The following is a 15817-nucleotide window of genomic DNA, read 5'->3' on the forward strand; positions in this document are numbered from 1 at the left end:
CAGGTAAATCAGTGGTTAGCACTGCTGCGTCACGGCACCTGGTTCGGTTCTACTCTCAGGTGACTGTCTGTGTGGAGTTTGCACATTCTCCCTGTGTCAGGGTGGATTTCAAACTGGTGCTGATTTCCTTCCACAGTCCAAACATGTGCAGGTTAGGTGGACTGGCCATGCTAAAATAGCCCATGGTGCCCAGGGATTGGTAGATTAGTGAATTAGCAATGGGAAATGCCTGGAGGGGTGGGTCTGGATGGGATGCTGTTGGGGTGGGGGGGCGTTGGTTGCTGTGCATAGCCTGCTTCCACACTGTAGGGATTAAATTACGAAGGAGGCTATCTCAGACCACTTGGAAAGCTTTAAAGTAATCAGACAGAGTCCACATGGTTTTGAAAAAGGAGCCAGTGTTTGACTAATTTAGTCAATTAAATAAATTTAGGAAGCAAATATGGACAAAGGGGATTAAGCTGGATGAACTCAGATTTCCAGAAGGTAGTCAACAAATCATTCTTCCTCTAAACTGTGGAGATGAAATACAGGCTGGGTGTCCACTTTACAGAACACCTATGTTCAGTTTGTAAAAATAATCCCATGTTTCATTTCTGAAGAAGGGTCTCAACCCAAAATGTCAAACTTTCCTGCTCCTCTGATGCTGCCTGGCCTGCTGTGTTCCTCCAGCTTCATACCGTGTTATCCCACGTTTCCTGTTGCCTGCCACTCAATGGGCCAAATTTTAATTTTTCTTATTTGTTATGAAGACATACTTTGCAACAAAATACAACAAAATTGCTGGAAAAGCTCAACAGGTCTTGCAGCATCTGTGAAGAGAAATAAGAGTGACGCTTTGTCAGAACCAATGGTAGCTAGGAAAAGGTTGGTTAACATGCTCTCTGCTATGAACTAACATTTTCCTAGCTACTATCAGTTCTGAGGAAGAGTCACTCAAGCTGAAATGTTAACTCTGATTTCTCTTCACAGATGCTGCAGGACCTGCTGAGCCTTTCCAGCAGCTTTGTTTTTGTTCCTGATTTACAGCGTCCGCAGTTCTTTCAGCTTTTCCAGAATGTTCGGGGATAGATTCAACAAAATAGGATCTGCACAGTGATTTGTGTGGCCACCCGGTTTAAGCAGTTCCCTTAAGTTTGATTCTATCTTTAACCTTTTTTAGTTAATAATGATGGTGGGTCCTCCTCTTGGAAATATTCCTACTCATTGGACTGAACTCATTTTGTGTATTTTAAAATACCCCCTTAAATATCTGCCACTACATTTCTACTAAACTATTACTCAACCCAATTTGCTGGTTCACTTTGCTTTCTTTTATTGTCTTTATCTCAGTTTATAATACTAGCCTTAGACACACTCTCCTCTCTCTCTCTCAAACCAAATGCTTGTTGCTACCTAAGGATACCTTCATTAATTAATCCTATCTCTCTGTACAGTACCAGGTCAAGTACTACACTGATTGGTTCCAGAAAATGTTTTTCTAAGAAACTAAGAAAATCCCAATTGTACTCTATGTAAGTATGATGATTTCTCTCCATTATTAAGTCCTTTATTCTTTTCTTCTTCTCGCAATCATTTTACAATATCCTCTAGTGGCTTGGAAAATCTCTTGTTGAATTTCTCTGAAGAATTTACTTCAAGTGTTGAAGTGCAGAAGGAAGCCATTTGGCTCATCATGTCTGCGCTGCCTCTTCAAACAAGCCTCATTTCCTAGTACCAATTTCCTGCTTATCTCTGCTCATCCATTTTTTGGAATAAATGTCATGAATACCTCTGATGAACCTGTCTCCATCACATTCGTGCATTCCATATCCTAATGACTTGTTGTATGAAAATGCTTTTCCCTCACTTTACCTTTATTTCTTTTGCAGATCATTTTGCCGTATGAAGCCAAGGGAAATTTTTCTTGCATTACCAATATTTTATTAACACAATATATTGCCTCAGTGAAGTAAGTGTTACATCTCAAGCCTTATTTATTTTGCAAATCACTTTAAATCTATGGTCTCTTGTTCTTGCTCTTTTTATGAGTGGTAGCAGTTTCTCCCTATCTACTCTATCCAGCCTGCTCTTATTTTGGAATCAAATCTTCTTGATCTTGATTTGGATCAAATCTTCTCTTAGCTTTCCTCTCCACAAGGAAAACAGTTGTATATTCTTTAATATACGCTCCCAAATGAAGTTCTTCATCCCTGGAAACTGCTTTTGGAGTTAAGGGGATATATGTACTATAATAATAGAGTTAACTTTCTCTGGTCCTCACATAATTTTCAATGCAACTTTCACTTCCATACTGACCAGGATCCAGCCTGCTTCTGAATTAGCCTGCACCTAAAACATATTTGCATTACAAACAAGAGCTTTACTTAAGCATATGGAAAGTAGGTTACTCACTTTGGTAAAAAGTGCTATTCCAACGATTTATTAAACAAATACACAGCGTTCAGCCTTGGCATCTCACATTCCCAGGTCTTTGCCACTTATAAAATGCTGCTAGGTAGGTTGGCCATGGTAAATTCAGGGATGTGGGAATAGGGTGAAGCGTGAGCCTGGGTTGAATGCTCTTCAGGGGATAGGTGCAGACTCAATGTGCCACACAGCTTTTATGTGCACTGTAGGGATTCGATAATTCTACGTAAGAGGTTTATTACCTATTAAATCCAAGAAAAAAATGCAATATCTAACATTTGCAACACACCAAGAAAGCTTTAAAAGGGGGAATGAAAAGAGAGTTTCTACTCTTTTAAAAGCAGAGAAAAAGGTGCAGGCTGTTGCAGTTTAAAATTTTTAGAGCTCTTGAGTCGCAGGAAGTGAAATCTGAGTTTCAAAAATTTAGCTTGTGTTTCTCAAGAGTAGAGAAGCTTGCAGAGAACCTTGATTCTCTCAGTTGACCGGTAGTTTTTCCAAGTTGCTTTCTCACTGACATTGGTTTCTGAGACCAAGATAGAAAATTTTCAGTATCCTTACTGTTATCATTCTATGCTGTTTTCTCTCCCGATCCTTTTGTAAGCAAGCTACTTAAATCTGGTTTGATGGTACATCCAAGTCTAACTCCATTCTCTTTTTCAAACTGAACACTCTGCAGGTAATCTTTCATCTCTAATATCTCCAATGAGGTTATTATGCAAATATGAGTAAAACAAGAAATGTGAATTTCTTAAATCCTTACCAGATTTCAGTGCCTTTTGAGTAAACTGATAATTCCCATACCCTGGTTTTGTACATTTCATATGGGCTTATCAGGTGATCACAGCAGCCATTTAGATCAGTAGTGTCTTTTTGAAAACCAACTATAGTCCTTCAAATTCTCAGATCTTAAAGTTGAATGGTGAAATTTAAATGTTGACAGTCCGTTTTCACAATTGTAACATGGTTTAAAACACAATCTGCTATTGGACCTGTGGAGTTAAAGTACACATTCACTAGTTTTTCTTTAGGCTTTTTATGTAATCTTGAAGTAAGATAAATTGTCCCTTCCTTTATAATCCAGTTTAATTCCCTGTGTAAAGGATTTGTGATTTTTGCATCTGTTTGGATACACAAACTTTACCCTGTTGTCATAGTATTTAACCGATGTTGTTTTTCTTATTTAAAATGATGATTCACCTGAAAGCTGTCACAGGAAATTTTATAGCTGCAGCACTTTTCATTAGCTTTTCATTGCTTTAAATTGTACAATCATATCAATTGTATCAAAATCACCTTCAGTAGTTACTTTAAATATTGTCTCTATTGTCCTTAACTATTGAAAAAAGAAGATGATTGGATACAACCTAAGAATAAGTTGACTACATTGACAGCGGACTGGAATAAATTGATCCAAACGAGAGCCCTGATTAATCATTGGTTAGCTCCTCCCCAAAATAGGCCTTTTTATCCTGATGGGTGGAGCTTCTGAGCTTATTGACCAGAACTATTACTAACTCTGGAGTCACATAAATACAAGTATGTTAAGATCATCCTGTGTGTTACTTAACATCAGCACACTAAACCTCATCAACATCTCAAGTGTTATAGATACACAATACAATGTTTACAAACCCTTTGCTTGAAACTAAAACTTAAATGACTCATGTTGTTGGCTTATTCAGAATTCAACTCGCCTGATCAGAAAATACTTCTGACAGTGAAATGAAGGTTCTCTAACTCACCCCTCGCTGTGTGCTTTCCCTTTCAATTCTCTCTCAGGGTAAGCTGTGAGCCAGGGGATGGTTCTGTAAAATGATGAGGATATGGTCGATTATGGCGCACCTCTCATGTTCCCTATCACCATGGCATTTTACCAAAGGCAAGGAAGGTGGAAGAAGGCCTTTAAATCCAGAAGCTAAGTGAGCCACTAAACATACCATCCTAGTGCTGTTTGCATTTTACCATTCCTAAGTGCCCTTGTCATGAACCAGATATACTTTATGGCTTTAAAGCAATTAAATTTAGTTACATTGGTATGATAAACAATGTTACTGAGACAATGAGGGAGGCCTCACCATTAAGTTTTAGTAATGTGAGATTCAAAGCTGTTCCCCCATCAGATGCATGTGACATCATCATATTGGGAATGGTTAATGCATTACTCAGCATTAACCCTTTCAGATCCTTGGACACTCGTACAACAGTAAAAAGAATGACACAAAAGCTAAGAACAGTAGTTTTCCTTTCATGACAATAACAATAAATTGGAACTCTGCTAGGAACAATGTTTTACTTTAAGTTGATTGTATCTCGTATTTTGCTTGTTAAGATACTGATTGATCAATTCATAGAATCTTGCAGTACAGAAGGAGGCCATTCAACCCTTCATGTCTGTACTGGCTTCCGAAAGAGCTACCTGGCTAGTGCCATTCACCAGCACTACTTCCGTGGCCCTCTAACTTGGTCACTTTCAAATACGCATCCAACTCTCTTTTGAAACCTCCTGTGGAATTGGCCTCAACCTCTCCCAGACAGCACATTCCAAATCCTAACAGCTCTGGGTAAAGACGTTTCTCCTCATGTCACTCCTAGCTCTCTTGCTGACAATTCTGAAATTATGATCCCTAGTTACTGACAGATCACCTAGTGGAAACTGAATATCATTTTTAAGCGCTCCTGTTGCTTGATGCCAAGACGTTTGGATTTACATGCACTTCAATGCAATTTGAAATCCTTAATGTGAACAATTGAGTGCAATAAAGAGAAAAAAATCCCTACACTTTGTTTTCTGATGGTGAGGTTTGTGTGGAGTGGGTCCAATGGCATACAGAAAAGCTAGAACAATCCAGAAGGTCAGTCAGTGTGTGGTATGTGCCAGAAAGTGACGGACTAATGGATATTGGATTTAGGGAACTCGCGTAATTGGTCTGAATCTAATATAGTAGTGAGTTTAGTTTGGAGATTGTACTAGGTGTCTCAGGGAGAGTTGTAAACAGAAGAGAGAAAAGCACCTTGTAACTGGGCAGGCATTCACCAAAAGGAAATCGATGGCAGCTGTATCAGCCTGAAGCTGAGCACAGAGTCTTACTGTGGAGAGAGTGTTAACTCCATTCAGGTTCAGGTTTATGTAGGGATATAGCTGGGAATGAAGGAGTTGTATGAGTTTGAATCCTTTTCTGACATCTGTAATGAAGTCTTTCATTTTGTCTATTGAAATATAATTCATTTTTTTTCATTTTCAATAAACATTTGATTATTTATTTTACAACTTTAGAGACAGCCTCATGTGATTGCAATTGACCTCCATAATTTAAAACCAAAGGTTAAGATCTAAAAAGCCAGGTTTAATTTTGGGAGGTGACTTACCCAGCATTAGCATCAGCTGAGGTCATAACAAGTCCCATGACCAGGATTGTTACTTTAGGTGGATTTTACTAGTGCAGTAACGAGCTGTATCCACGTATTTTGCCAGTATTGAGCTGTTATTTTTGAAAGGATACAATAAGCACATCAGAATTCTAGCCTGCTACCTTCCTGTGCAAAATCTGCCTCCACTCCAAAGCCATGCTGTAGCTACTCCCCATGGAGTGTGATCAGCTAGTAAATGATCAACCAGCCATTTTATAACACAGTACCAACTACTGTTACTAAATCCCAAAGTCAAATATCCACAGTATCTCATACTTGAAAGCCAAGGATCAAACACAGAACTGAATGAAAGCGAATGAAGTTGTGACTGTGAACACAAAAGTCAGGATTGCAATTGCTTTCAGAAACTGATCTAATGGCTCCACGGGAGCCTGGAATTATCATTAATCGTCAGTTCTGTAAGTAATAACTATACTTAGGAATGCAGATTTTCTTTCTGTGGAAATATCAACCTTTGAAGAAATCTCTCATCACTAGTTAAAAGTTCGCATGCGAGCCTCTTTTTTTTAGAGCTGCAATTAGTGACCATATGAGTATACATTCAGCCACAGTCTGCTGATGCATCTGTGATTAGTATCATTCAAATCTGATGACTCTACAAGGTCCTAAGTAAGAGCAGCATTTTACTCATTCGTCTACTTACACTTTTCTAAACAAGAGCAACTGTCAGAGTTCCATAAACATGGAGCTTGCGTGGTCCCATGACATACTATCTTGAAGACTGGAAGTGGAGGCCACATTTAACAGTGGAGTGCTTCTGCTAGCGCATGAGTACTGTCAGCCATTTGCCTGGTGCATAGGCCTCCAAGACAGAACATCCTGCCCAGGAGAGGGCAGTAAGCGCACCTTTAGCAATGACTGGGGCAAGATGATGAGCTTACCCATGACTTTCCATCAGCAGTGGGCATTGGCAGCCAACACATTCCACTGTAATATGCAGCAGCCACAAATCACAGTCCTCAGTGTGCACTATCGTACGGTTACAGTAGTTTTGTAGTTATGGAACTCACATTCTTGTGCTTATTAAAAGGACCTCAGCTAAACCACAATCAGGAGGGCCTCTAAATGTATCAGCCTTCATTGGTAAAATTACAGTGATGTGAAGGTAGATGGGTACTCTTTAAGAATGGCATCCACTGTAAAATTTTATAATCATTCAAGAAGGCTGTAAAATTCATAAATGTACAAACTTTGGCCATCATTGGATAGACATTGACCTGTAATTCTGCTGTTGCTGTCTGATAGGTCTCACTAGATGGAGTTCAAACAGGTCAATTTTACATACACAAGCAGAAATTGCTGGAAAAATCTCAGCGGCCCTGGCAGCGTTCGTGGAGACAAAGCAGAGCTAACATTTTGAGTCAAGCAAACCTTCTTCAGAACTGATAGTAGCTAGAAAAAAATGTATGGTATTCATGCAGGAGGTAGGATGGGGAGAGGGGAAAGAAATAAACATGATAGGGCCCTAAGAGAGGGAAAAACCATTGGACAAAGGAGTGGGCAAAGTTCAGTCTGGGAGAATGAATATCTGCATCCAAATATATTACCCCTGGCTGTCCTTTGTGTGTTGAAAGCATCCACCTCTGATAGTGGGATTTCCAATCCTTCCATGCTGCAGACCCTTCCAACAGCCCAGACCCCAGCCTTGGGAGCCTGGCAGCCATCCTAATTGAATGAGGATCCTGGAGGTGGACACATTGATCACCTCCTTCGAAATCGCTCTCTGGGTCCCACTGCCAACATTTGTGGATCCCCTCCTGCATTCCATTCCAATGTCAGAGTTATAACTTGGGGATAAAAATTTAGCCCACTTCTTCTGATGGTTGGAAAGACATCACATAAAATGCTTTGCTTTAAATGGAATAATTTCAGGATGTTATGTTCATAACGTTATTTTCACACAAGAAACTAAATTCTTTCTGTCTTAAACGGATAAAGAAGACAACTTTTTTAGGGTGTAACCACGTTTTCTGCATTTTATTTTAATTTGCTTTGTTTCTGGCATCATCCTGCAAGACTAACGTAACCACAAAGTAAGTGAAAAAGTTTTCACTTTCCTCTCATGTTCCACGAATTTCAACTGCCCAGAGTTAGTCATATGTTAGTTAGATGACTAAACCACTAAAATTATAGTCAGCTCATTTTACTTGCTTCCCATAAATCCCAAAAGAACTGATCAAATGTCTGCAATGCACTGCTGACCAACCACAGAGGCTGTTTTCAAATGTCATCTGTCCATCTCTCCTAAAAAACAGGTGTCCTCAAAGTGTTGATTATTAATTTTTAATATTGCATTTTGTAAGCAGTCATTCTGGGCTAACTGATGAAAGATCATTGGGCTTGAAACATTAACTCAGCTTTCTCCCCAAAGATGCTGCCAGACCTGCTGAATTTTGCCAGCAATTTCTGTTTATTTTTCTAACATCTGCAGTTCCTCATTTTATTCTTGAATAAATTCATTTACATGAGGAATCTATTCGTGTCTGGGTAGTACAGTGGGTCAAATTTGAATACAGTTGGAAAAAAAAGAGAAATTTCATGGTGGACACATTGGGTTAGAATCTTACTTAGTTTTAAAACATGAACTCCAATATACCTTAGAAAGATACTGTTAGTCTATTATTCATGCCTGATTATAATGTAAATGCATATCCCTAAGCTTAATGTGTATGTTACATTTTAGTCTCATTTCCAATATTAATAGATCATTCTACATAAAAATTCTGGACGTATTTTAATAGTAATGGAACAACTTACTGAAAAGCTTATGTGTTTGTGGATCATGGAAATACCCTTCAAGGTCATTATTAAAAATATTATTTGGCCAATTTAGAGCTGAATTGGTAAAATTGTCATTTTGCATGCAACAAGTCAGCATTTATATTGACACTGGATATTTTCAGTGGAAAATACATACGTACCTCAACAGTAATAGGCTCATATTAATTTTCCTTTTTCACCCTTCATTACTGAATCCAAGCCCCGATTTATTTTGTCCGGCTGAACTGATTCACCACTCCTCCCTTTCTCACTGAGCTCCACTGGCTCCTTGTCCTCAATATACTAAATATGAAATCTTTGTGCCTAAATTCAAATCCTTTCACAAACCAGACCTTATAACCAGTTGAGGAGGAGTTAGATGGTTCCACTCTCTTCCTACTCCTCATTTGATGGCAACACATTTCTGCTTTCTCTTTTAAAAAAGTACGTGCTCACCAGTTCTGTGGATGCTTAACCATTAAAGGCTGTGATTATATATAAAAGACATATGCATTCTATACGTAGGTGCATAACCTTCTAAAAGATTTCCTTGAGTTTTAAAAAGTAAGAACATTGCATTTATTGTACTTGGTCTAAGAAATGTAATAACAATACACGAACTTGCACACACATACAAACATGCAAATCAGGGCCAATAAATGACTATTCTGACCCTTGAACTTGCACTCACATTCGATAATATGGCGGTTGTTCTTATTGTGACCTGAATTGAACTTTTCTCCCTGACATAAAGACCTTTGAATCCCTTTTTGGGTAAGAAACTATCTAACCCTGCCTACAAAGTGTTCAATGGCCTGAATCCACCGATATTTAGGGAAGAGAATTCCACAGACTCACAATCCTTAGAGACAAAAATTCCTCCTCACCTCCATCCTGAATGGGAGATTTTTTACTTTCAAATTGTGTTTCCCAGTTCCAGTATTTGCTACAAGGGAAAATGTCCTTTCAGCATCGACTCTGTCGAGTGTCCTCAGGATCTTACACTTTCCATTAAGATCACCTCTCATTCCTCTAAATTCCAACAGTTACAGACCCATTCTGCCTAACATTTTCTTGTATGATAAACTTCAGATGAGTGAACTTTCTCTGATATAAACAAAGAACTCCAGATTCTGAAGACCTGAAATAAAAACAAAAACAAAAATTACTAGAGAACAGAAATTCACCAAAGATCCTTAGCACCTTCTCAATAGCACAACTGCTACAAGCTAGAAGGAAAAATGCAATGAATCTTGGGAACAACACCAGCTACAAGTTCCCTTCCAAGCCACTTGCCATCCTAATTGGGAAATACATTACTGTTCTTTCACTGTCACTGGGTCAAAATCCTGGAATTTGCTCCCTAAGGGCATTGTGGGTCTACCAACAGCACATGGACTGCGGTGGTTCAAGAAGGCAGTTAACCATCACTTTCTCAAGGGCAACTGGGGACTGGCAATAAATACTGGATGAACCAGTGATGCCATGTCCTATGGGTGAATTAAAAAACAAGTACTTGACCCAGGCAATTTTTTAAAGGACTTCTTTAATGTTAGGCCAGATTTTGCTAACAAAATAACATGTTAATTATGTTTATGTAAATGTAGAAGCATAGCAAGTGCGGGACTGATACAGGGCTAATTGCTGATATCCAAGGCTGTAAGTCGTCATTGGATAAGCATATGGACGTACATAGAATAGCATAGGTTAGATGGGCTTGAGATCAGTATGACAGGTCGGCACAACATTGAGGGCCGAAGGGCCTGCACTGTGCTGTAATGTTCTATGTTCTATGTTCTAACTCAGCAGGTCTTGCAGCAGCTGTGGAGAGAAAGCAGGGTTAACACTTTGAGACTAATGATGCTTCATCGGAACTGATAATAGCTAGGAAAAGATTGTATTTATGGTGATGATGGGGTGGTGGTGGGCTGGAAGGGGATGAAATGAACAGACACATACAGTTTAGCCCAGAGAGAAAGAAAAAGATTAGTCACACAAAGGGATGGTGGATAGTAAGGTAGGGAAGAACAAAAGCTGATAATAGGGACCATTAGTAGGTGAAAATGTACTGGCTGTGTTGAAAGCAGCTTATGTCATGAAAGGACCTGGAGTGTGGGGGTGATTAGAGGAGATGGAAGGAGATAGTACTTCAGGCACTAAAGTTTTTGAATTTATAACTGGGTCCAGAGGGCTGAAGAGTCACTGTTCTTTCAGCTGGCACTGAGAGCCACTGGAGCACTACAGCAGGCCCAAGGCAGATATGTTAAACAGGGAATGGCTGTGGTATATTCAAGTGACAGGCTAGGTGTCATTTTTATGACTAGAATGTAGATGTTCCACAAAGCAGTCTGTGTTTCATCTCCCCAGTCTAGAGGAGGCCCATAGTGTGCTTTGTTAAATACCTTCTGGAAATCTGAGTACATCCACCTTTATCCTTTTCATCTATATTTGTAACTTGTGAAATTAATTAATTGAGTAAATTAGTCAAGTACCATTTCCTTTTTCAAAACCAAATTGACTTGCCAGATGTGCTTTAAGATTTTGTAAGTGCTCTTGCTATAACCTCCTTTCCAATAGATTCCAGAATTTTCCCTATAACAGATGATAGACTGACTAGCTTGCACTTTCCTTCTTTTCGTCTCCCTTCTTTCTTGAGTACAGGAGTTGCATTCATGATTTTCCAATCTAATGGGATCTTTCTGGAATCTAGGGAACTTTGGAAAATGAAACCAATGTATTAGCTTTTATCTCAGTAGCCACTTCTTTTACCACCCTAAGCTAAAGTCCAATGGATCCACGAGACTCATCATATTTTGGTGCTAGTAAATTTTCTCTGTGCCTCTGTGCCTTCTCCCCAGCATTAGTAATTGTTTTAAATTTCTCACTCCCTTTCACAATTTTAGTTTAGGTTATTTATATGTTGCACAGTGAAGATAAACACAAAATATATGAACAATTCATCTATCATTTTCTTTTATTTTCAATTATTTCTTCCCCAGACTTGTTTCCTAGAAGGTCAAATGCACAACTTATTTACTGTTTTGTTTTTAAATCTTTATCTAGCTTTTTTCTTGTACTCTAATTTCTTGTGCTCTGAATGCTTGCTCCTTATGAATCTTTTTGTTATTCCTTGCTCTCTTTATATTCTATACGATTGTATGACTTGCCACTCCTCTTAATAGAATTATACACTTTTTCTTACAGTGTGATACTACCTTTAACTTCCTTTGTTAGCCAGAAATGATGTGCTCTTGCCTTCAAACCTTTCTTGCTCACTGATAGTATATTTTCTAGGTGTCCTAAAATATCTCCTTAAATGTAATAGGAAGAACATTGAAAGACAATTCAAAATAGAGGGTACAATTCCAAAGGAGTTGTGGAGCAGAGGGTCTGGGTGTATTTGTGCACTGACCATTGAAGACGGAGAGAGCAGTTTATAAAGTATACAGTATTCTCAGCTTTATTAATAGGGTTATGGAGTGCAAGAGCAAGGAGGCAAAGTTGAATTTGAGGAAGAAAATTGATAGGCATCAGAGGGAATACTGTGTACAATTGTAGGCACCACACATTATGCACAATAGAATTCCATATTCCACAGTGGAATTCTGGCCTATATATCTAGGGTGTTAGATTGGAGTATAAGGATGCAGCAATTATGCTGCAGTTACACTAAACCCTAGCTAGGCCTCACTTGGAATTCTGTGAGCAGTTCTGGCACCATTCCTTAGGAGAGATTTATTGGTTTTGGATGGATTACAACATAGATTTACAAGAATGATACCTGACTTCAGGGGTTAAGTTATGAGAAGAGATTATACTAATTAGGCTTGTTTTCTCTAGAATTTAGAAGATTAAGGGGTGATTTGATCAAAGTCAGGGAATGCCAGAATAGATAAAGATGAACTATTTCCGCTAGTTGAGGATTCTAGAGCTAGGGGGTATAGTCTGAGAATTAGGGCCAGACCGTATACGAGAGATGTTAGGAAACACATCCACACACAAAGACTGGTGGATTTTTGGAATTATTTTCCACAAAAGGATGTTAATTTTAAATCTGAGATAGATACTTTTATTTGTTAAGAAAAGGTATTGAGGAAAATGGGCCTAAAGCAGGTATATGGACTGAAGTCACAGATCATTCAATGAAAGCAAGCATGCAGGTACAGCAGGCAGTGAAGAAAGCTAATGGCTTGCTGGCCTTCATAACAAGGGGAATTGAGTATAGGAGCAAAGAGGTCCTTCTGCAGCTGCACAGGCCTCTGGTGAGACCGCACCTGGAGTGTTGTGTGCAGTTTTAGTCTCCAAATTTGAGGAAAGACATTCTTGCTATTGAGGGTGTGCAGTGTAGGTTCACGAGGTCAATTCCCGGAATGGCGGGACTATCATATGTTGAAAGATTGGAGCGACTGGGCTTGTATACACTTGAGTTTACAAGTATGAGAGGAGATCTGATTGAGGCGTATAAGATTATTAAGGCATTGGACACTCTGGAGGCAGGAAGCATGTTTCTGCTGATGGGTGAGTCCAGAACCAGGGGACACAGTTTAAAAATAAGGGGTAGGCCATTTAGAGCAGAGTTGAGGAAAAACTTCTTCACCCAGAGAGTGGTGGATATATGGAATGCTCTGTCCCAGAAGGCAGTGGAGGCCAACTCTCTGGATACTTTCAAGAAAGAGATAGATAGAGCTCTTAAAGATAGTGGAATCAAGGGTTATGGGGATAAGGCAGGAACAGGATACTGATTGTGGATGATCAGCCATGATCATAATGAATGGTGGTGCTGGCTCAAAGGGCCAAATGGCCTACTTCAGCACCTATTGTCTATTGCTTATCACCCATGATCTCATTGTTTGACAGAACAAGCTTGAGCAGCTGAGAGGTCAACTCCTGTTCCTATGTCACTATTATAGGAAAGATGTAAATGCATTGGACGGAGGGTAGAAGCAAAGAGACCTTGAAGTGCAGGTTCGTAGTTCCTTGAAACTAGAGTCACTAGTAGATAAGATAATGAAAAAGGCATTTTGTGTGCTTTCCTTTATTGGTCAAAGCATTAAGTATAGGAGTTGGGAGGTCATGTTGCAGCCACTGTTGGAATACTGTGTGCAATTCTGGTCCCCCTGCTATAGGAAGGATGTTGTGAAACCTGAAAGGGTTCAAAAAAGATTTACAGGAATGTTACCAGGGTTGGAGGATTTGAGCTATCGGAGGGACTGAATAGGCTGGATAGGCTATTATCCCTAGAGCATTGGAAACTGAGGGGTGACCTTATAGAAGTTTAAAAATCATGAGGTGCATGGATAGGGTAAGTAGACAAGGTCTTTTTCCGATGGTAGAGAAGTCCAAAACTGGAGGGCATAGGTTTAAGATAAGAGGGGAAAGATTTAGAAGGGACCTAAGGGGCAACGTTTTCACACAGTGGGGTGGTGCACGTGTAGAATGAGCTGTCAGAGAAAGTGGTGGAGGCTGGTACAATTAGAGCATTTAAAAGACATCTAGATGGGTATGTGAATATGAAGGGTTTAGAGGGATATGGGCCAAATGCTGTCAAATGGGACTAGGCTAATTTAGGATATATGGTTGGCATTTACAAGTTGGACCAAAGGGTCTGTTTCCGTGCTGTACATCTCTATGACTCTTAATAGATTACAGAGTGGGAAGATAGATTAAGCAATTTAATGTAGAGTAAATTAAAGTTTCTTGGAGATTGGTGACTTGTCTCGCTTAAGTTTGAACTTGGTTAGTTGTCCTGAATTTGAGTCAGTGTAAAGATGTAGATGGATGATTTATCACTTGTTTGAGGAACTCACTTTAGGGATTAAGTTATTTTTAAAATCTCTGTGTCAAGCACGTGGAGTTTTTTTTTACAGAAGAAAAGATGGGTTTGAAACTCAAAAGAAGTCTGGAGAGAGAGAGGAAGAGAGAAACACACCCATACAACATTTGTACTCAATAATACAAAATCAAACTGAAAACACCGGAGGAATTCAACAGCTTCTGTCAGCAACTGTAGAGAAACAGAATTAATGTTTTGAGTTCAATGTGAATTTACTTCCGTTCAAAGTAGAGTCACAATGCACACCAAACATTAACTCTGGGTGGACTCTCATATGGGTTGAGGAAACGGATGATGGAGAGATGTTAGACCATAAGTTATAGGGACAGAAGATAGCGATTTGGCCTATGGAGTGTGCTCAGCCATTCAATGAGGCCAATGCTGATCTGATAATCCTCTTACCTTGTGGATGATCTTTTCCACATAAACTTCGATTCCCTCACTGATTAAAAGTTTCAGCCTTGATTACAATCAATGACACAGCCTCAACAGCATTCTGTTGAGTAAATAATTCCACAGATTCACTATCCTTTCAGAGAAAAATATTCTTCTTCCTCTCTGTTTTAAATTTTAAAAACTTTATTCTGATATTAAATCCTGTAGTACTCGACTCTACGACAAGAGGCATAATACCTCTCTGTGCCTATACTGTCAAGTCCCCTAAGGTTCTTATATGTTCCAACAAGGTCTCCCTCATTCATCTAAATTCCTATGAATACAAGCCCAACCTGACCAACCTCTCCTCATTAAAAAAAGTCTCTTCATAACTGAGATCAACCTCATGAACTTTTCTAGGCTGCCTCCAGTGCCAGCATATCTTTCCTTAAATAAGGGAACAAAAACTGTTCACAGCATTCCTGGTATTTTCTGATTAGTGCCTTACATGGTTTTAGCAAGACCTCCCTGTTTTTATTCTGCATTCCTTTGAAATAAAGGCCAATAGACCATTTGCCTCACCTATTACTTGGTGCACTTGAAGGTTAGTATTTTGTGATTCATGCACAAGTATCCCCACATATCCCTCTGTGTTTCAAATTTCTGTATCCCCATCACACCTATTTAAGTAATACTCAGCTCTCCTTTTCTTCCTGCCGAAGTTCGTGATCTCACATTTCCCACATTATATTCCGTCTGCCAAGTTTTTGCCCACCCACATAATATGTCTCTATCCCTTTATAGACTATCTCATCCTCAATACTCACCTTGCCACCTATTTTTATGTTATTTACTAACTTGGCAATAGTATATTCACCTCCATCGTCTAGTCATTAATACATATTGTAAATAATTGTGGCTCCAGTTCTGATCCCTGTGGCATTCCACTGGTTGCCATTCTGAAAATGTCCCCTTTATCCAAACTGTCATCTATTAGTTAGCCAATTTTCT

The 15817-nt window shown here is 39.2% G+C and overlaps 1 long non-coding RNA gene across 2 annotated transcripts in view; it reads left to right on the forward strand.

The window, feature by feature from the left end:
* Positions 1–15817, forward strand: part of LOC125456631 (uncharacterized) — a 46501-nt gene that overhangs the window by 12873 nt on the left and 17811 nt on the right. Inside the window, exons 2-4 of one of the 2 annotated variants that reach the window (XR_007248484.2) lie at positions 1437–1514; positions 1872–1951; positions 4189–4328. This is a non-coding gene — a long non-coding RNA (uncharacterized LOC125456631). The remainder of the gene's footprint in view (positions 1–1436; positions 1515–1871; positions 1952–4188; positions 4329–15817) is intronic. The other variant, XR_007248485.2, reaches the window with a different exon arrangement.

This window comes from Stegostoma tigrinum, chromosome 8, assembly GCF_030684315.1.
Source record: "Stegostoma tigrinum isolate sSteTig4 chromosome 8, sSteTig4.hap1, whole genome shotgun sequence".
NCBI classification, from domain to species: Eukaryota; Metazoa; Chordata; class Chondrichthyes; order Orectolobiformes; family Stegostomatidae; genus Stegostoma; species Stegostoma tigrinum.